At 37.8% G+C, this 22,208-nt stretch overlaps 1 protein-coding gene across 2 annotated transcripts in view; it reads right to left on the bottom strand.

Annotated features, from left to right (window-relative positions):
* The window catches only part of FGD3 (FYVE, RhoGEF and PH domain containing 3), a 192,270-nt gene that overhangs the window by 93,107 nt on the left and 76,955 nt on the right, over positions 1-22,208 (bottom strand). The window contains exon 1 of one of the 2 annotated variants that reach the window (XM_027860623.1): positions 13,452-13,485. The exons of the other annotated variant lie outside the window; for it this stretch is intronic. The gene's annotated coding sequence lies outside the window, so the exon portion shown is untranslated. Of the gene's footprint in view, positions 1-13,451; positions 13,486-22,208 lie in introns of those variants that run through there. 2 annotated transcript variants of the gene reach the window in all.

Below are 22,208 nucleotides of genomic sequence, written 5' to 3'. Positions count from 1 at the left end.
CATCCCACCCCTAGGCTTTCATAGTTCTCTGTCTTTGAGCATATTCCCCTGCATCTAGAAAGCCTTCCCTTACCTCTATTTGTTGATGAACTGATCATCCTTTGGGACTCACATCAAGTTCTACCTTCTCCATGAACCTTTTCCTGATTCTTTTAGTAAGAAACAATCTTTCTTTTCTCAGATCTCATCTCACACTTTGTTGGAACCTCACTTATGCATTTATAACACCCTATTTTATGTTCAAGTTTTATATGTCACATAACTGCCTTGACAAAGTACTTTAAGGTTTGCAGAACATTTTATCCAAGTTATTTCAGCTGATCTTCATCTTATGATCTCATCTTATGAGAATACATCTCATGTATTCTTTTTTTTTTCCTTTTTGGCTAGGCAATGGGGTTAAGTGACTTGCTCAGAGTCATGCAGCTAATAAGTATCAAGTGTCTGAGGCTGTATTTGAACTCAGGTCCTTCTGATTCCAGGGCCGGTGCTCGATCCACTGTGCCACCTAGCCACCCTCTATCTCATGTATTCTTATCCCCATTCTACAGATGAGGAAACTGACCCACAAGGAGGTTAAGGGTCTGGCACAGAGTCAATCTATTGTGTCTGTAGCAAGACTTGAACTCAGGTCTTCCTGTCTCCAAGTTTTTTTCCTTCATCTACTGGCTTGCTGCTCCTTCTCTGCTAGGATGTAAGCAAACTGAAGGCAGAGATCATGTCTTATTCATCTTTATATTCTCACCCAGGACAAAGCACAGAGTTCTTCGCAATAGGTAGTTAATATTTAGTGAATTTAATTGATTGAACACTGGAATGAGAATCAGGAAGCCTATACTATATTTCCAGCTCTCTACTAACTCACTTTGTGATCTTGGATAAATCACTTAATCTCTCTAGGTCTCAGTTTTCTAATTTGTAAAATAAGGAGTTTGATCTAAATGGTCTAAGGCCTGGACTTAGGTCTTACTAAGACCTCTTTGTGCTGAACACAGAGTGAGTTGTGGCTGTCTGGATGGGAGAGAGTGAGTGAGTCCTCAAATGCCCTGAATGAGTGTGGGGGAAGGAAAAACCAAAAGGAGCTCATTTCAGTTTAATGAGGACAGTGAAATTTAAGGTAACTTCAGTTTCCCATCTGCAAAATGAGAGGGCTGGACTAAGTGATCTCCAAGGTCCCTAGATCCATTCTAGCTCTTCCAGGAATCTTGAATTTTTTTTTTTTTAAAAAGGAAACATAAACAAATTCCTCTCTGTGTAGACTCAAAGATATGAGTGTGGCATGTGTATGTGTCTTCTGGTGTTTATTTGTATTTATTAGCTTTTTAGATAATTCCAAAGTAATAATACTGCTACAATCTTTAAAAGATACAACATTGGCTCTTTGTAAATTTTATGTTTCAAATAGAATCTAACAAAGAATCTATTAATGTTACATAAAGCAGAACTTCACCACAGGACACTCAGAACCAGGGACAAACCACTTCCTATGCCTGCATCTCCCACAAGCCTGATCAGCCTGTCCACCAGCCACCGGCCCCCTGCCTGACACTGCCAGCCTCTGCCTCAAAGACAGTCAACAACAAAATCCTGTAGTGGCTCAAGCTGTGGATTCCATATATACTTTTATCTTTTCTGGATATTTTCTCTCATGATGTTAGAAAATAATATATCTCAACGTGGAAAAAAAAAAAACAAACCTGTTGTAGTCTAGGCTCCACCATTAACTCACTTTTTGACCTTAGGCAAGGCCCTCCCCCTCTGGTCCTCAGTTTCCTTTTCTGTACAATGAGTGGGTTGAATTAAATGTCCTCTAAGGTCATTACACATCTGGCATTCTTTACTTACAAGGAGCAATTTATACCTGCTGATTTTGAAAAATCACTTAGCCAGGCCAAGCTAAAAAAAAATTATTATTTGGAAAAATTCTTAATTCGTTCGTTAGCAAAAGCCAAGTAATGACATAGTTCTCTGTTTTTAAATCTCCTAGAGGAATGAGGGGTAGGGGATGGAGAGGGTGAGGGTCTCTTAGAACTGCCCAAGCTTATGCATCTTCAGACTTACCAAGGGTGAATCAAGGTGTCTTCAAGCTGAGAGGCCTTCACTGCCCAGAGTTCAGGCAAAAACCGCTCTTTGTGCATTTATTATCCCTGCATTGCTAGCACTCAGACATCAGAGCCCTTTCTGATGGTTTATCCAATGTTCCCAGGAAATATCCAATCATTTCTTATACTCTGCATGGCCTGAAAGCCCAAGGTCCAACCTTTTCCTTGAAGAAATAGTTTATTGCCTTTTTTTTCAAGTTTCATCTCAGCTTTGGGAATTCTTTTGCTTAACCTTATTTTGTATTACTCCTGGCCTGAATAAATTGGGGTAAAAGAAGGGCAATATGATGATACAGTGGTCAGAATTTAAAATGCTCACTGGTTTTGGCATGAAAAGTGGTGGGAAGAAATGGGAAGAGATTGCAGAGAGAATAAGAACCCTGGACTCACTGAGTTGTCACTCAGTATATGGAGCTGCCACCCAGTTATCCTCATGGTTTCTCCCTTTCTGCTCCCTGGTAAGTGACAACGCAGGTCTCATTTCCCAAACACATCCATGTATTCTTCCTTACCCCTGGCTAAAGGCCAAGAGATTAAACGGTCAAGGCAGCTTAATTTTAACTTTTAAAATGTCTAACTTTCTAATATGCAAGTGTTTTGCATGACTTTACATGTATAATTGATATCATATTGCTTGTCTTCTCAGTGGCTAAGGGAGGAACTAGAGGGAGGAAGAGAAATTGGAACTCAAAATTTTAAAAAATGAATGTTAAAATAAAGTACAATTATTTTTTTTAAATTTACAAATAAATTGCCTTACTTTTTTCCTATGCATTAGTCTTTAGAGAACAGGGATAAGAATCAGGAAACATAATTCCTACCAAGAGCAAATCATTTATCTCTGGGCTTCAGTTTCTTCACTAGAATAATGGGATAAGTTTGGTGCTATCTACCTCACAGGGCTGCTAGAAGAAGAAGCCTCTTGGAATAGCTAGCTTCATTAAAGGCTCTGGTCAAGCACCATTTCCTACACAAGAAGGTCTTTATCAATTTTCCCTGTTGTTAGTACCCCCCCTCTCCCAAAATTTACTTTGTATATACTTTGGATTGACTTATCTATGGACATGTTGTTTCATCCCAGTAGAATATAAGCTCCTTGAGGGTAGGATCTTTTTAGTTTTTACCTTTGTAAGTCTAGCACCTACTACCATGCCTAGCTACATAGTAGATGCTTAAAATGCTTATTGAATTAAACTGAAACTGAAGCCCACAGAGACTAAATAGTTTGCTCTGAATCACATAGCCAATCACCAATCCTGGATTAGAACCCAAGTTTTCCAGGTCACAGTACAGTGCCTTTTACATCACCTTGTCCCTCAGCACACTCTTCAGTCCCTTCAGTAAAATACTAATCTCTGAACATACCCCCTATTATGAGATTCTGAAAAGAGCAGATTATTCCCCTCAAATTTCTTCCTATCACTGGCAGTGAAGAGGCAGAACACATTTAACAACTTCAAGGCAGTAGTCATTTAAGTTAATATGCACTTAATTTATTTTAAAGAGGATTTCATAGTCTCAGGAAATCTCCATTTTAGTTGGTGACAAGTTGTCATCAAATATGACTCTTGACACATAATTACAACTGAACACATTAAACACACACTCATATTCACAACCACCATTCTGCTGCAAAACATTTCAGGGCTTCCTGCCATGGAAGCCACTACAGCGTCACCTAAAGTCTCTAACTCCCAAGTCATTACAAAGAATCCTTTTAAAGAAAACACACGTTACTATTTTACATGCCATTAAAGACCAAAAAAAGAAAAATATCACTTACAAGTTTTCTATACAGGTTCACATCTTCCCTTCTCATTTGAACTTCATGCAACAGCAAAACATAACTTCCTCTTTCTAATTTTCACAACACAGGTCACAAAATGACAGCGCATTTGCATTTCTGCGTGATTACGTGAGCCTGGGAGTGATTACATGAGCCTGTGACAAGCTTCATTTGCTAGGTCTGAAAGCACTCAAAGGGTGGAGGGCCAGGGATCATAGCAAAGTTACCGTGCATATTCCTGGCCACACAGGTGCTTTGGAGCTCTCCATTAACTCAAAGCAACGTTTATTTTTTAACTAAAATGTTCCTCTAGTGGCTTAAAGTTTAACAGGCAATTTGCAGCATGGAAATCTTTGTCAGGGATTGAGTCACTTTTAACCACCCCATGTGCCTTTGTCAGGAAAGCTTTTTCTACTGAGATCTAACTACCTGGCCACAGCAATTAACTCAGGAAGGCTCTTCAGAGAGGGGAAGTTTCCAGAAGTCCTTCAGATCAATTAGAGCACTTTGTGCCCAACAAAAGGAAATCTGCTTAGCTTTCAGTCTTTCAGCAAGAGCAGGAGATTCAGACGCACAGATGCTAATCAGCAGCCAACTTCATATAGACTGTCTTAATGAACACTACATCAAAATAAAAGATAGTGAGAAATGAATGATATGGAGTCAAGAAAATGTACTTTTTAAAAAAGGAAATGGTTGAACATGGCAAGGCATAAAGATGGCTGAGTGGATAGAGGGCTGGACTTTGAGTCAGGAAGAACTGAGTTCAAATCCTACCCTGACATTTATTAGCTGTGTAACCCTGAGCAAGTTCATTAGCCTTTCTAAGCTTCAGTTTCCTCATCTCCAAAATGAGAATGTCTGACTCATCCATTCTCTTCCAGCTCTAAATCTGTGATCCTTTGATCTTGTGACCTAACATTTTCTTCCAGAAATGGCAACTAGATACTGTCTCTGGAGATTACAATTAGATGAAGATAATTTCTCTTGGTTATGTCCAAAAAGCCCATTTCTATGATGTTTAATGGTTCAGAAAACATCATAGCAACAATCCTGGGACATTGGTGGTACAAAGATTTAGTGTTCCCATTTTACAGATGAGGAAACAGAGGCTCAAACAGATGAAGTGATTTGCTGAGGGTTACACAAATAAAAAATGTCAGAAGTTGAATTTAAGTATGGATCTTCTGATCCAAATCCTCATTAACAGTATAGGGAAAAGTGCAAGGTGGATGGATAGCAAGCACCAAAAACCTCAAACAGAAAAACTGCTCAGAGGAGGACCAATGAAACATTAATGCAGAAGAAAAAGACCAGGAGTTACTAATGAACCACAAACTGAAAAAGAGTTCATGATATTGAGGGAAGGAAAGGGGGAGATGAGAAGCTCATCATTGTCTTCCTTGATCCAATCTAATATCATACTACTAGTGCCCACAGAACCACCACCACCCCCTTGCCGAAGGTCTACATTTTGTATTGACTTATCTTGTACATGTTGTTTCTCCCGTGGAGAATTTAAGCTCCTAGAGGACAGGGCTTTTTTAGTTTTTATCTTTGTACAGCACCTGATACTGTATCTAGCACCTGGGAGATGTTCAATAAATGCTGGGTGTACCAAATTGAACCTGAAACACAGAGCAGCTAAAGCGTTCCCCTGTCTCCCCCAGCCTATCTGCAGCCAAACTAGGTTCACAGTCCAGTCAGGGCACTCTGGACCACCCTGCCTGCCACCATGCTCTTCCACGCATCAGAGTGATGTCAGCTCAGATTAAGGAAAAAGGTGATGAGCAAGGAAATGGCTGGCAAGTGTTCCTTCCTCTAAGCTCTACACTGGCCTGTTATTAGAATACTGTACACAGTCTGGATCACTGCACTTTGATAGGAACATGAAGACTTTATAGAAGGTCCAACAAAGACAACAAAGATAAAGGTTTGAAAAGTAACCACTATGAGGAAAAGTGAAAGAACACTATCAGATGATGACACAAAGAAGTTAAATGACTTGCCCAGGGTGACATAGTTATTTGGTGTCAAAGGAAAAATACTAACCCAACCTCCTAACTTTAGATCCAAGATCTTTCCAGCTACACCACTCTATTTCTCTTACATTGTTGTTGCTGTTCATTCATTCCAGTCATGTCTGACTCTTTGTGACCCCATTTGAGGTTTTCTTGGCAAAGACAGGGGAATGGTTGGCTTTGTCCAGCTCATTTTACAGATGAGGAAACTGAGACAAAGAGGGTCAAGTGACTTGTCCAAGGTAATACAGCTGATAATGTCTGTGGCCATATTTGAACTCAAGAAGATGAGTCTTTCCCCTCTCTAACCTATCTTCCACATAGCCCCCAAAGTCACATTTCTAAAACACAGGTCTGAAAAACTCACTCCTCTGTCTAATAAACTCCAGGGGCTCATCATTGCCTAGCATCAAATACAAACTCTTGCATTTAACATTTAAAATCCCATTTGACTTTGAGTTCTTTGAGTGCAAAAACTGTCTCCTACAATTTCCCCCCAGTGTCTGGCACTAGCCTAGCACATAGTCAGTGCTTAATAAATGTTTATCAACTGATTGACTAACTTCACATCCTTGCTTTAGTTAACATTTTCAGGCTTATCATCCCTCATAATTATCCATTTATGTATTCTTTGTTCCAACCAAACTGGTCTTTTTGCTGTTGAACTGTCAGTAATTTTAAAAAATTGGAATGAGTGTGAATTTAGAGAAGCCTACCTTACTCCAGAGTCATTATACAGTCTTTACTTCTACTCACAACTGGAAGAAAAGCTAATCACAAAGAAGGACTAAGAGGTCAAGGTTGGGAGACACACACACAACACAGGATAAGATTGGATATAGTTCAATTCAATTTGGCTGGGATATAGAACATGTAAATTGATTGGAGAGGATAGAAAGAGGAGGCTTAGAATCTAGTTAGGAATCTATTGTAATATCTGAGATTCTATGAAGTCAATAATCCCATCCTTTAAATTTTTTACATCTTTTTTATTTATCTTTGTAAGGTGAATAGCGAAAAAAAAAGAAGAAAAAATCAAGTAAGTTAAATTTGGGGAAAAAAGTTTTGGGATTGTATCTTTTAATTCTCTTAATAGAATGACTAAAAAAATTAGTCTTGTCAGAAAGGACAGTTTTATAATATGTTCCAGTCGGCCTTACAGCCGATCAAGCTCAGGGACTATATTAGGCCTTCATGGAACATTAAACATTTATGCTCCTAAACAGAGTTCTGAGATAGATTTTATTTTATTTTAGAATACTGGAAACAAGTCATTTCCCAATTGATAAATGGTCAAAGGATATGTACAGGCAGTTGTCAGATGAAGAAAGTAAAGCCATCTATAGTCATATGAAAAAATGCTCTAAATAACTATTGATTAGAGAAATGCAAATCAAAACAACTCTGAGGTACCACATCACACCTATCAGATTGGCTAACATGACAAAACAGGGAAATGATAAATGTTGGAGAAGACGTGGGAAAATTGGAACACTAATGCATTGTTGGTAGAATTGTGAACTAATCCAACCATTCTGGAGAGTGATTTGGAACTACGCCCAAAGGGCTATAAAAATGTACATACCCTTTGACCCGCATACCACTTCTAGGACTGTATCCCAAAGAGATCATAAAAATGGGAAAAGGACCCACATGTACAAAAATATTTATAGCAGCTCTTTCTGTGGTGGCCAAGAATTGGAAATTGAGGGCATGCCCATCAATTGGGAAATGGCTGAACAAGTTGAGGTGTAAGAATGTGAGGTAATACTATTGTGCTATAAGAAATGATAAGCAAGCAGACTTCAGAAAAACCTGGAAACTTGTATGGACTGATGCTGAGTGAAGTGAGCAGAACCAGGAGAATGTTGTACACAGTAATTCACATTGTACAATGACTAACTTTGATAGACTTAGCTCTTCTCAGCAATGCAAGGATCTAAGACATCTCCAAAAGTCTCATGATGGAAAATGCTACCCACATCCAGAGAAAGAACTATGGAGTTTGAATGCAGATCAAAGCATACTATTTGCTCTTTTTCTTTCTTCTGTTTTGTTTTTTTCTTCTTTCTTTTGGTTCCTCCTATTGGCTGTAATTGTTCTTTACAACATGACTAATGTGAAAATATGCTTAATAGGAATGTATATGTAGAACCTATATCAGATCGCTCATGCCATCTTGGGGAGGGAGGCGGGCAGGGAGGGGGAGAAAATTTAAAACTTAAAATCTTATGGAAGTTGAAAACTAAAAATAAATTAAATAAAAAAAATTTTTTTTAAAGAATATTAGAATCTAAGTCCATTGCATAAAGTGTCGGACTTGTGATAGATTTGTTTGGTTACTTTTACTAAAATATTTCTTTTTTTTATCTCATGTTATGGACAGGGTTGGGAAAAGCAATATATTTAGAGCTGAAAATACGTAAAAAGTAATTAATAAAAATAAAATGAATAAGAGAAAAGAAAAAAAAGAAGATGAGTTTTCCTGACTCCAGGTCTGGAGCTCTATCTACTGCACCACTTAGCTGACCCGTTATATAAATAGAGACTCACTATAAATTAGTTTCTGAATATGTCAGCCTGATGTGCTCCTGGGCTAAAAAGGCACAACAAAATGCTGGGCATCTCTAGGAAAGAGACAAGCAACCAAACAGAAGACACTTTCTCTTTGTACAAAGCTCTGGCACAGTTGCCCTTGGAACCCTCTGAACAGCTCTGGTCTCTAAGCCACAAGACAGATGCAGTGAAGCTGAAAATAAAATAATTAAGGGAATTGGGGCATGGGGGTGGGAGCTGCATGAGAACAGACTGGAGAGATGAGATCTCTTCAGTGTGGAAAGAGAAGAGCTGAGAGGGGACAAGACTGAAATTTATAAAATCATGTAGAGTTAAGAGTTCCCTCATCACACCACGAGCCCTCCTAAAATGTGGTGCCCAGAACTGAATGGAGTTCTCCAGATATGGTCTGGTCCAGCACAGAGTTGCTTTAAGTAGGAGGTAAAGTTATCTTCTAAGAATTAAGATTAGGAGTTGAGAGCATCAGGGGCTTTAGGAGAAAAGCTGCTGTGGGGAGTTTTCCAAAGAAGCAATAAGAAACTGATCCAAGGTTTGGCCAGCCTATGGTAAAGGTCCAGTGAAGTTTTGCACATGACTTCATAGTAAGCCAAGGTTGACATGATACTATGTCTTTTGGAAGTAAGATTATGTGTAGGTTACAAACATGCCAAATTATCACTTAGAACTAAAGCAGACCTTAGAGGCCAACTAGTCCAATGCCTTCATTTGCAGTAAGGAAACTGAGGTAGAGTTAAAGCGACTTGCCCAAGGACACATAGTTAATAACAGGCAGAATACAGATTCAAACTCAAGTCCTCTAACTCCAAATCCATCACTATTTCCACTATTTCCACCATTTAAACTGCATTGGTAATAAAACAGCAGAGGACTAAGGATTGCTCTAGCTGCTGTGGCAGAAAGTCATGGAAGATTAGTAGTATCAAATGGTTGTAAGGACAGCATGAAAATAGCTGATCATGGAAACCAAACTAGGCAAGGAGCCAGCTACACTGCCAGGTGGTACAGTGGATAGAGCACAAAAGTCAAGAAGACCTGAGCTGGAATCCTACCTTAGACGCTTATTAGCCGTGTGATCCTGGGCAAGTCATTTGACCTCTGTCTGCCTCTGTTTTATAATTTTCTGTAAAATAGGGTTAACAGCACCTAACATAACATTGTTATGAGGATAAAATGAGTTAAGATATGTAAAATCCTTTGCAAATCTTAAAGCACTATATAAAAGCTAGCTATTATTTTTAAGAGAAGCTGCTAGACTGGATAAAGTGGAAGGGGTGATTGAACAAATGAAGTTCCCAGTATGAGTAATGAGTAGCTTCAGTATATTTGAGACAGAGGTGACTATTATATATAGAGGTACAGTTGAAACAGTGCCTCTTAATGATGTCCAGACCTTAGCCAGACATGTGCATGATTAATACAGAAAGGAAATGGAGTTTAATAAAACCAAGAAAAATGTGGAACCATGAAGTTAAAAGAGTTTGATGAGTCATCAACACAGAACACAGAATCTCAGTGTTAGGGCTAAGAGACTTAGCTTAGTGGTCTGTCTGACTCTTCCCCCTGCTCACCTCTCCTGTAATTTACAAACAGATGCTTGAAAAGAAAGGGACTAAAACAAGGTTGCACAGTGAGTTACTGGCACAGCTGGTACTAAAACTCAGTTCCTTTGTTCAGAATTCTTTCCATTACATGATGCTATCTCTTAAGTTGGTCTGATTTTCCAACAGCTATTTGGGTCAAATTATGAAGACTCAAAAAGGCTGGCCTACTGCTCACAAAGTATCAGAAAAATAGCCAAAGAATAACTGATCTAATTGCTGGTTTCCTATGTCTAGTGTTGCCATCACTGAAGATGACACTGGGGGACAAACCAGAGAAGAAGATTATAATTCAAGTGCTGAACGTGTTTAAGAAAATGAAAACCAAAAAAAAACTGTTAAAGAGAGATATTAGCACCAATTACTTAAATAGAGTGGTATAGAGAGATGATATGGACTCCAAATGATGAGAGCCAAAAGGTGAGCAAATTCATACTGATATACAGAAGCAGGCAATTTCTACAACACAGTGGAGCCAAAAGTTTTTCTAGGATGTAAGATTTTTAAAAAAGATTTGGAGTACCCAGGTCTTAGAACTAAAGCAAACTGAAACTCAATTAGATGATGGAACAGGAAATTAGGCCATTTTCTGGTCAAACAAATATACTCCAAGACAGACCAAAGGAAGACCAATCAACTCCAAATTCAATGCTGTGCAGGGAAATGGATGTGGTCAGAACTATAATCAAGACAGGTCACCTCTCCTTTTGAAACAATAAAGAAAAGGTTCAGTAGTAAGTGGATAAAATAATGTCCTCTTTGGGGACATTTCAAGATCCTATCACAGAAGTTTCTTCCAATCTGCTTTGTATTATAATAGTGCCAATACTTGGAAGGAATTAAAACCAGGGCTGAGATGGGAAGGGAGGCTAGTGGGAAAATATATTAGAAAGAACAGCAGATCCTAGAAATGAAAGAGAAAAAAGTCAAAAGGGTTCAGACAATCTAAGTGGAAAGGGTGTCCAGGGGAAAAAAAATCACTATCTAATGTTATATAATCTCATCTGTTCATATAATCATTTGTCTGTCTATCTACCCAGGCTGGCTGTCCATCTAGCTATGCATCTATCCACCCATTATCTTTGCATCTAAGCAACTAGCATCTCAGAATGTTGGAGTCATAATTATTCACAAGAATTATTGTCTAGTCACACCTCCCTCATTCAGTACTTCTGAATTTTATTAGGTTTGGCCCATCATTTCAATCTATCAATATTTTACAGGTCCTGGATATTGTCATGCAATGTATTAGGTATCCTTCCCAACTTTGTTTCATCTGAAATTTGATAAACATGTCATCTATGCCTTTGTCTACATTATTAATATAAAATCTGGATAGCCCAGACCCCAGGGACAGATCATCAGGGGTCTCTACTAAACAACTCTCCCTCCATATTGACAGTGATTCATTAATGAACACTCCTTAGATATGGCTGTTCCACCAGTTCCAAAGCTAGCCAGCCACCTGTCTATCCAAACATCTGTCCATTTGTCTATCCAGGAAGCCAACTCTGGACTTCAGTATGTCTGTTTTTTTCTTTAAAAATAGAAAACACACAGCATCAGATCTGAAGGAATGAGTTCATTCACATAAGCACGTAGAAACAATCTGCAGGTGGAACTGTATAACTTCTCTGTATGGTACCAAATCTCAAAGAAGCAGCCATTATTATAACCCATTAAATCTATTTCAAGTCTAAAAATCAGCTAAACACTTCTGATATGCTCTTCATATAACAAATATGTAGCATACAAAGATTGACTGTCTATATGAACACACAAATAAGCATATAGGAATACATATAAAATGTACATAGACACACAAAAGTCCTAGTCATAAGATCTATTAGTAACAAATAATATCTATCAGCTCAGATAGTTCATGTGTTTGATAATTCTCATTAAATATCTCCTCCTTTCTCCCCATTTATTCAGTGGAATTTAACCCACCAAGTTTTCTACTGTCCAAAGCTGAAGATATCTTGAAGAGACTCCAACAAATATTTATTAAGATCCTGCTGTCTGCCAGGCTGTGTAAGGCTAGGTGCTGTACCAGAAGGCTCTTCTAATCAATCTATCAACAAACATTTATTAAGTGCCTACACTGTGCTAAGTGCTGGGGATACAAAAAGAGTCAAAAGACAGTCCTCACCCTCACCCTCAAGAAGATTACAAGCTAATGTGAGAGAAAACAAGCAAACAAATATGTACAAACAAGCTATATATAGGATAAATAGAAAATAAATGACAGAAGGCACCAGAATGCAGTGAGGTTAAGAAAGGCTTCTTGTAGAATATGGGATTTTAGTTGGAACTTAAAGGAAGCCAGAGAAGCCAATAGGTGGAGATGAGGAGGGAGAATATTCCAAACAGGGGGGACTGCCAGAAAAAAAACCTAAAGCTGAGAGATGGACTGTCTTATTCTTGGAATAGCCACAAGGCCAGTGTCACTAAATAAAAGAGAACATGGTAGAAAGTAAGGTGTAAGAAGACTAGAAAGGTTGGAGGAGGCTAGGCTATGAAGGCCTTCTTCATAAACCTTTTCCCTCCTCTTTCCTCCCCTCCCCTAATGGTAAGCTTTCTGAGTATAAGGACTATGTCACTTTTAATCTTTGAAATCTCAGCACCAGGGACAGGGCCTTGCAAATAGTAGGCATTTAATAATTGTTTTATTTAAAAAAAATTTTTTTTTACTATGTGCTCATTTATGTACAAGGCACTAGGTGCTGGAAACAAAAAGACAAAAATGAAACAGTCCCTGCCCTCAAGGAGCCTATACTCTGTTAGGAGGCTGGGGGGGTGGTGGTTATGATGTATACAGTTAGGTAAATATAAGATAAATTGAAGAGAAAGCACTATCACCCAAGGAGGATCAGGAATGGTTTTGAGAAAAGAGGTGACATTTCAGCTGGGCCTTTAGGGAACCTAGAGATTCTACTCTAATTCAAGCCCTCATAACTTCTCATCTGGATTGTTGCAATAGACTCCTAATAGCTTCCACCCCTCCAAAATATTCTCCACATGGGTGCCAAGTTAATATTTCTGAGACAAATTCTGACTATGTTACTTCCCTCATCAGGGTTGTAAGAGTAGCTCATCTCACCTTGCAGTGCCCACAATGAGCAAAGCAAAAATAGTACTGTGATAATAGTTGTGGTTTATCTGTCAATACCTGTTGCAAAAGATGACAAGTTAGAGAAAGGCTATAATACAAGGAATGTGATAAGATGAATTAAATCATGTCAGCATATACCTTAAGATTTTGTGGCTTTAATGCAAAGGTGGAAAGTATAATGGAAGATGGTGAAACATTGGAAAATGTGGTTCTACAAGCAAAATGCTTTCAGAAAAACCTGGAAATACTTACATGAACTGATGCAAAGTGAAGTGAGTAGAACCAGGAGAACATTGTACACAGTAACAGCAATACAGTAGATGATCAACTGTGAATGACTTAGCTATTCTCAGCAATACAATGATCCAAGATAATTCTGAAGGACTTAACGATGAAAAATATTATCCACCTCCAGAGAAAGAACTGATGTAGTCTGAAATGCAGATAGAAGCATACTTTTTTTAACTTACTTTATTTGGGGGGTTGGTTTTTTTTTAGGTCTGTGTTTTCTTTCACCTGAATAACATGGAAATATGTTTCGCACATGTATAACCCATATAAAATTGCTTGCCTTCTCATTCAGGGGGGAAGGGAGGGAGGGAATTTGGAACTCAAAATTTTTAAAAATTAAAGTTAAAAATTGTTTTTACATGTAATTGGAAAAAATACTTGAAAAGTGGAAAATGTGGTTCAGGATTAAGAAACAAAAGAAAACAGAGACTGATTGACTACCCAGAAATATATCTATATTTCATAAAAGAGAATTAGAAGACACAAATATGGTGAGGATGGATTAGCATCACACACACACAAATCAAATTGGTCATATCTCAACAGACTAGAAATGACTAGTTATCAATATGAGTCATTCACAAATCAGCTATCTGTGTACAATTACTTGACTAGATAAAGACCCCAAATTGAAAAAAGGAATAGAAGAATACCTCATGCAATTATAATAGCTCCAACTTAAAGCATGCAAATGCCTAAAAATAGAGAGACAAGTAAAAGACATGGATTGTCACTATTTTCTGTAGAAATTTTTTAAATAGTATTGATGCCCTTTGTTTTTACATGACAGTTTCTGAATATATCCTTCCCCCTCTTCACTATTCAAGAGTACTCCATTGTAACAGATTTTTTTAAAAGAGAAAGCAACACAGCAGAATCAACACAATGACCATGTCTGATAGAATATACAATATTTCACATCCATAGCTCCTTGATTCTCAGATATTTGACAACTACAAAATAATCATCACAACAAAGAGGTCAAGAGAATCCAGAATCCACCTCAACCAGTAAACATTTGATCTTCCTTCCAAACAGGAAAACATGATAGTCAAGAGACACACAAGTTTAGAATATAAATTCATTTGCAAAACCTTACAGAAGAGGATAGTGGAAGAAAATATCAAGAGGCAGTAGAGGGAGAAAATGAGTTTGCAGAAAGCTTGGCATGAGACCTAATTTAAGCCAAATCATCCCCAAAATGTGTTAAGATAAAACTGGAGAAACAAACAAAAAAGACAAACAGGGAATAGATTTCTTAGCATTTTTCTAACAATGTATTTTCTTCATTAATGACAGTGTACATTATAGTCCCCAATGGAATAGAAGCTATGGTAGAGACACAAGTTTGAAAGCAAGGAAAGATGTGAAGAATATAAGATCTCACTATGTTTGCTGTTAATGATTTTTAAAAAAGCATTTAATTTGGTAGAGTAAAATGCAACCATAAAGGTTCTTCTCCAATGAGATGCCTCCCATGTAGGTGTTAAGATCATACAAGATTACTTGATAGACACAGCAATAGAGATAATTTTATTTGAAAATATTCTAATTATCAATATCAAATACATTTTATTTTTTGTTCTTTTGAACATTTTTATTTAAAGTTTCGAGTGCCAAATTCAATCCCTCCCTCTCTCCTGCCCCCTCCCTGAGACAATCAGGAGAGAATCAGATATAGAGAGCAATCAGATATAGGTTACACTGTGCAAATGTGTAAAACATTTCCATATTAGTAATTTTGTACAAGAAGACTCAAATAAAAGAAAAAATGAAAGAAAGTGAAAATTGCATGCTTCAGTCTATATTCAATCAATATTAGTTCTTTCTCTGGAGGTGGATTATTAGTCCTTTGGGATTGTCTTGGATCATTGTATAAACATAGTATTTTTGAAAAAGGAGATATACACTTGTTGCCAAAGGTATTTGTCAATGTCAGGGAAGATATCCAAGACAAGATTTCAACTGGAAAAGGAATTTTCACTAAGTGATGAAGTCCTCCAGGTGCTCCTCTTTGCGTATGCCATTGTGCTGACTACATCAAGCTTTGGGGATATTACAGATTCCTAAAAGGAAATATAGTCAATCAAAAGAATCCAACATGTAATTCGTACAGGAAAAGGCAAGTTAATGAAGAATTCCTGTGTCAGTACTGTGATATTCAAATGAACAGACAGCCCACTGAGCTGGTTTATTGATACTCACATCTTGTACAAATATACAGATAGACAGTGAGCCCAGAAATGAAAAGAAAAGAGAAAAGTCTAGATTTTACATTACTTTCCATAACTCTAAGTTGCTTTTTAAAACAAAAACCCATATTCTTTCTGTGGCTATTAATTATGAACACCTTAATCTCTGAAGCATCAAAACTGCAGGTTACCAAAAGAGCTATAGGGAGACATACGATGAGTATGTAGAGTACAGCATGTGACCGACCAATAATGGATTATGAGCAAGAAGTGATATGGAAGATGTGTAGGAAATGTACTATCAGAAAAGGAGATGAATTGGTCACATAATAATACTAGTGAGTGATAACAGCTGGACAATTGGAGTAAGGCACTGATATCCATACAATTTCCAGAGACCTAGAGGAAGACCTCTAACATGAATTTCTGAAAGATTCACAGCAAGATACATACAAAAAGTTGTACAGGATGAGAAGACATGGATGGGTTCCATGGTTCAACAGTAGAGAGAGGGAATAAGCACAGCAATTAGGTCAGTTAGGATTACCAATCCACTGATCAAAACATTAGCATGGTAATATTCTGCAAGATGAATACTGTGTACTTACTCAAGAACAAATTGTGAAGGATAAATAACTACCAATTATTCAATGAACTCTGTGAGATGATCTCTAAAATCTCTTTCAGCTCTAAGTCCTAAAAACTGTGAGTTGCTTTCACTCTCTGAGAGCTTCAGTTTCCTTATTGGTAGGACTGGGTCCTCTTCATGATTTTCCTACTTTGTCAGTTACCATCATCGCTCCAGTTACATAGGCTTGAAACCTCAGTCACCTTTGATTCTTTTCTTTACCTTCCCATGGCCAACCAATTAATCACCAAGGCCAGTGGTTTCTTCCTCCACGATGCCTCTTAGCAATTTCCTTTCCATTTCACCACCATGACCCTGGGATATTCTTCATCGCTACACACCTCCAGGACAATAGGTTTCCAGCAGGTCTCTCCCTTCTTTATTCCTGTCTTTATATACTGCTAGCCTCTGATACTTTAATGGATCTATGATGACTTTGATGTGGATAGTATCTCCATTAGTGCACATTGCAATTCATCCATGCTCTCTTACCCCATGAAATTCTTGTTCATGTTCTTTCATAGAGCCATCCTTACTCCATTCTCATCCCCAGTAGAAAATACAGCTAAATTGATCTACTCACTCTCCATAAAGACACATTACTTGTTTCCCAGCTTTGTAACTTTATTCAACATAGTCACATTCTCCTGAAATGTTCTCCCTTTCCTCTTCACCTAATAAACAAGGGGTCATCGTTCAAGGCACAGTTTAAGTATTATCTTTCATAGAATCTCATGCCAGAAGGGACCCCAAGATCAGTTTTTTCAACCCTAACCTGAGTAGGGATCTGCTCCAGAATACCCTACAAGTACCCTTACCACTTGAAGACTTGACTGATGAATTCACTACAGTCATTCATAGCCCATTCAAAATTCAGCTAACTTTCAATATCTACCTATCAGTTTCAGTTCCAAGCAAAACAAATCTAAATCCCTCCTCTATGAAAACCTGACTCAAATTCACTAGACCCAAACTTTCTCTCTTCTATGAGTTTTCTCAATGTTTATTCAGTATCTACACCATTCATATGACACTTGAGGGGCAGCTAGGTGGCACTGTGGATAGAGTTCTGGCCTTGGAGTCAGGAGGATCTGAATTCAAATTCGACCTCAGACACTTGATACTAACTAGCTGTGTGACCCTGGTCAAGTCACTTAACCCTGACTGCCTCACCAAAAAAAAAAAAAAAAAAAAAGGAAAAAATATCCTAGAGAACAAAGGAGAAACACATATGACACTTGAATATATGCTGCTTTTTTCAACTGTTTGACTTTTCATGTGTAAGTCTTGGCACCTCAGTTGGCTTTTATATCTTTATATGATGCATGGTGTTATGTATATATCAGGTGCTAAATAAAATATTTGTCCTTTGAATAAATGAAAACATGCCCAAGACATGATTACACATATAAAACCTATACCAAAATGCTCACCATGGAGAAGGAAGTGAAGGGAGGAAGGAAAAGAGCAAATTTGGGACTCAAAATTTTATTTCAAAATGAATGTTTAAGAATTGTTTTTACATATAATTGCAAAAAAATAAAATATTATTTAAAAAAGGAAAAAAAAACATGCACAAGATTGTGAACTGTTTTCTAGTCAACACTATACTACAAACTAAGTATAAAACTGAAGAATAAGGTAATGTACCAATCCATACCTGGAAAACACTATAAAACAGTGATGATTTCTATCAGTCTTAGAGAAGTTTTTAGCTGTACCAAAATCTTGCTCCCTGTACAACACCTTTATATACTAATGGACAAGAAAGAGGAGACGGGAATCAACAAAGCCAATATATACTTTGGGCAATATAAAATACAGGATGTGAAATCACGGGCCACAACTCCACAGAGAAACAAAGGTCTTAAGGAGCAGAGAGACAAGGGACAGGTCATGTCCAATAATCTCTATGACAACACACATTTAAGTAATACTTTAAGGTTTACAAATTAGTGAGGAAGCTAGTATAAATATTACCATGACATTTCACAAACAGAAGATGTGGAAGGGACCCTATAGGCCAACTAGTCCAATCTCCTCGCTTTTATAGATGAGGAAACTGAGGTAGAGTGATCAAAGTCACAAAAATAAAGGTGGCAAAGTTGAGATTCAAACCCAGGTCCTTTCCCACTAAATCAAATCCCCCTTTCACTGTGTCACATCGTTGCTGTCCATTAAATGCCTTGCTCGTGGTCAAAGAGGTTGCTAGAATTCAAACAGAGTTTCTTGGATTCAAGTCTATCAGTCTTTCCAAGACTTAGACCAAAACACTACTAATTCTCTGCTGAATTTGCATCAACTCTGAACTCTTGTTCATCATCACATCTGGCTTCTTGAGCCGTTCCCACTAGCGTCATCTATCAACCATATTTAACATAAGTGACAAAGATCCACTAATGATAGGTATTCTGGAACATAGCCAGACTACCAGTGCAGAAGCTGAGCTTTCTGCAACATGGTCCTGCTAGCTCAGTTGGTATAGAAAATGAGAAGCCAATATGATAATAAATGTAAAATGCCTTAATCATAAAGCACAATACAAATTCACGTTGCCATTATTGCTACAGCAGGATTCCCAAACAGCTGCATGTCTGGTGGGGGCAGGGAGCGGGTGTGCATGTGTGTTGGGGGAAGGGGACATGAAGAGCAAAATAAGAGTAAGATGAGTGAACAGAAATCCTTCAAGGATTCATAGGGACACAACAAAAAGAAATAATGAAGAACAAGTCTGCATATCCCCTGCTAATGGAGGGTATTCCCTCTTCTAATCCACTCCCTCTTTCCTCCTCCCCAGGCTTAGCCTTCAGGGACAACAAGAAGTGAAGATTTGGGAGGTGGTGCTGTCTGCCATATGGCTGATGAAAAAGGGATTACAGAAACACAAATTTTGATAGATGATAGGTCACACTTCAAACTATGGTGTGCTATGAGGCCCTCTTCATATTTTAAAGCTTCTTGGTAGTACAGTATAATGGAAGGACACTGACTTTGAAGTCAGAAGCCCTGGGTTCAAATCTTAGCTCTGTTACTTCCTACATGTGCAATTATCTCTCAGGTCCTTACATTCTACAAAACAAGGGAGTTATACTAAGGCCCCTTCCAGTTCTAAATCCTATAATCCTCTTCTCAGCTGGGAAAAAGTAACTTCAGCTACACTAAAGCATCTAATTAGTCAAACAAAATAGCAAATTCCTGGCAGGTCCTGAGCCAGCAGGACTGTTCAGGATCTAAATTGAGCTGCAGCTCCCAGGCCAGGATCCCAAATCATTTGGGTAAATTAACTTTACAGAATGAAACTAGAAAAATAACATGGCATAGCAGATTGAGGACTATACCAAGTCTTAGGAAGATGTGAGGGTTCAAATGCCTATGTTGATATATATTATCTGTATGACCATAAGCAAGTCACTCAACCTCTCTGTGCTTCTGTTTCCTCACATATGAAACAAAGATACTAGGTATAGGTAACTGCTTCACACTTCAACTTAAATATGCTATTATTTGTAAAGTGTTGCACAAACCTTAAAGCACTATGTTATTATCCCATTTTTGTTCTTTCAGAATGAGCACCAATTGTGGTCTGCTTCATCTTTAAAAATGTAAAATTTTATCTTCAATGCTTTAATTATCTTCATTAATGGGTCACTCTCCTCAGAGGAGCAGATAATAATCCATCCAGGTCTTGCCACCTACATCTGACTCATTCATGTACTCCCACAAAGCATCCATGGGAAGTTCACAACATAACTGCCAACATTAAAATGAAACGAACAGTAGTAACCTGATAAATTCTATTCCAGCTTTAAATGGGAATAGAATTGTGTTCTAACTCTCCTCTTAAAGTTTATATCTATACAACTGAATAACAATTCATAGCTCTATAGTACTTTACAATTCACAAAGTATAGACAATATAAGGATTATTTCCCCCATTTTACAGGTGGGAAAATGCAGGCCCAGAGAGATAAAATTACTTCAAAGCTTAACATATAATGTTAGAGGTGGGAGGGACCTTAAAGATCTTAAAGATCCCCTTCATTTACCCTATTTACAGGGGAAGAAATTGAGGCTCAGAGAAGTGGTTTCTTTAAAGTCACAAAGCCAGGAAGTTTTGAAGCCAGAATCCCAAACCAGATCTCTCAACTCAAAAGTCCAGGACTCTTTCCACTATATTACACTTGATATAATTACTGGGAGAATTCAATTCAATAAACATCTACCATGTCCCAAAAAATGTGTTACATACTAAGGACACAAAGACCCTATCATCAAGAAGTTAACATTCTACTGGGGAAAATTGGATACATGTCTTCTTAACTATAGCAAACAGGAAGACAAACATCTCTCTTAGATGGGGATATGATATTACTATCTCTAACTAGATGCCATGTTAAGAAGGGTTGGATATATTTCTTGGATATTCCTAGAAGAAGCAGCCCAGCACTAATCACACTGAGGCTGAAATCACTACTTGGTAGTGGAGCACCAACTTGCATAGGGTAATAGAAGTTTGGTCACAAGCTGTCAGTCATTTACTCAGGGATATGCTTTACAACTAAGCCATCCTGGGAAGCCTAGATTCTTTTGTGGAAGGAACAGATAACCTTTAACATGTGCCCTCACAATGTTTTGTTTTGTTTTGTTTTTAGTTTTTAGGCAAAAAAAACCAAACAAACCCTATGTCTTCCAGCTTGCATGGCAAAGAGCTTTTGAGTCACAATCAACCATAAGTAGAACAGTTTGAAAAGATTCAAATATTCTTCCTGAAAAGAACATTGATTTTCTATGTAAACCAATTGACTACTGCTTTTTTTCTGGGTTACAAAGGCCTTCTCTGGGGATGAGCATATAAGCCCAGCTTTAAAAAAAACAAAACAAAACAGAATTTCAACTTTGCCTCAGTCTCATTTACTACCTAAAGTTCATGGCTATCATTTGAAAGAACGATATAGATTATGTGCTCTGTAGGCACTTATCAGAGAGTCTGATCATGAATTGAATGAAATGCAGCACCTGTCCAAAGCTCCTTTGAGATAGCTGATGGTTGAGGAAGCCAGTCTAATGGACACATTAACTATCCATTCATCTGGATTCTCCAAGTTCTGTCCCTGCATTAGATTACACTGTAAGCAAGGACTCAGATCCTCCAGCCTCAGCCCCTTATAGTTGAACTCCCAGTTAATGATATGCCCATGCCTCTATGCATGATCAAGACAATAATCATCTTGTTAAACAATGTTTCTACAACTCGGGTAAAACTGTAAGTGAATATATTGTCTACTCTGCCATTCAACATGCTTCCCACAAGCAATAAATTTCAATAAATGATCATTTTTGCAGCTAAATTTCTATAAATGTGTTCTAGTGTCAAAAAAACAACAGCCAATTGGAAAACCCTATACTCAATTTATTTCCCTCTCTGAATCAGCAGAAAATGTATCAGCATCCAGATGTTGTAATCTACTCAGTGCAGATGCTTGAAAGCATTTATGCCCCTAATGGATTCTGTTTCATTTTATTCTTAAATGTCACCTACTCCGGAAAGCCTTCCCACCTCTCTGAATCATGACTTCCCTCCACCCAACTACCCAAACTAGGTTTAAGAGATGTTTCCTTCGTCAGAATTCTCATAAAAATTTGCCTGGATCTTTCCTTTGCACTTTTCTCTCTCTACCTTGCATCATACTTTTTTGTGTAGTCTCCTATTTGATCAATGTTAAACTCCTTGAGCAAGGAGTCAGAATCATTTTTATCTTTGTAACCTAGTATATACTATGGCACAATGCACATAGTGGGTGCTTAATAAATATTTCTTAGATGAATGAATGAACCTTTTAATTATTTTCTATGCTACCAATATCTTCCCTCTCCAATCCATCCTTCCCACAGATGCCA

Source organism: Vombatus ursinus, unplaced genomic scaffold, assembly GCF_900497805.2.
Source record: "Vombatus ursinus unplaced genomic scaffold, bare-nosed wombat genome assembly UNPS02014225.1, whole genome shotgun sequence".
NCBI classification, from domain to species: domain Eukaryota; kingdom Metazoa; phylum Chordata; class Mammalia; order Diprotodontia; family Vombatidae; genus Vombatus; species Vombatus ursinus.
The sequence above is the reverse complement of the archived record's forward strand: the minus strand, read 5'-3'. Positions and strand labels throughout refer to the sequence as shown.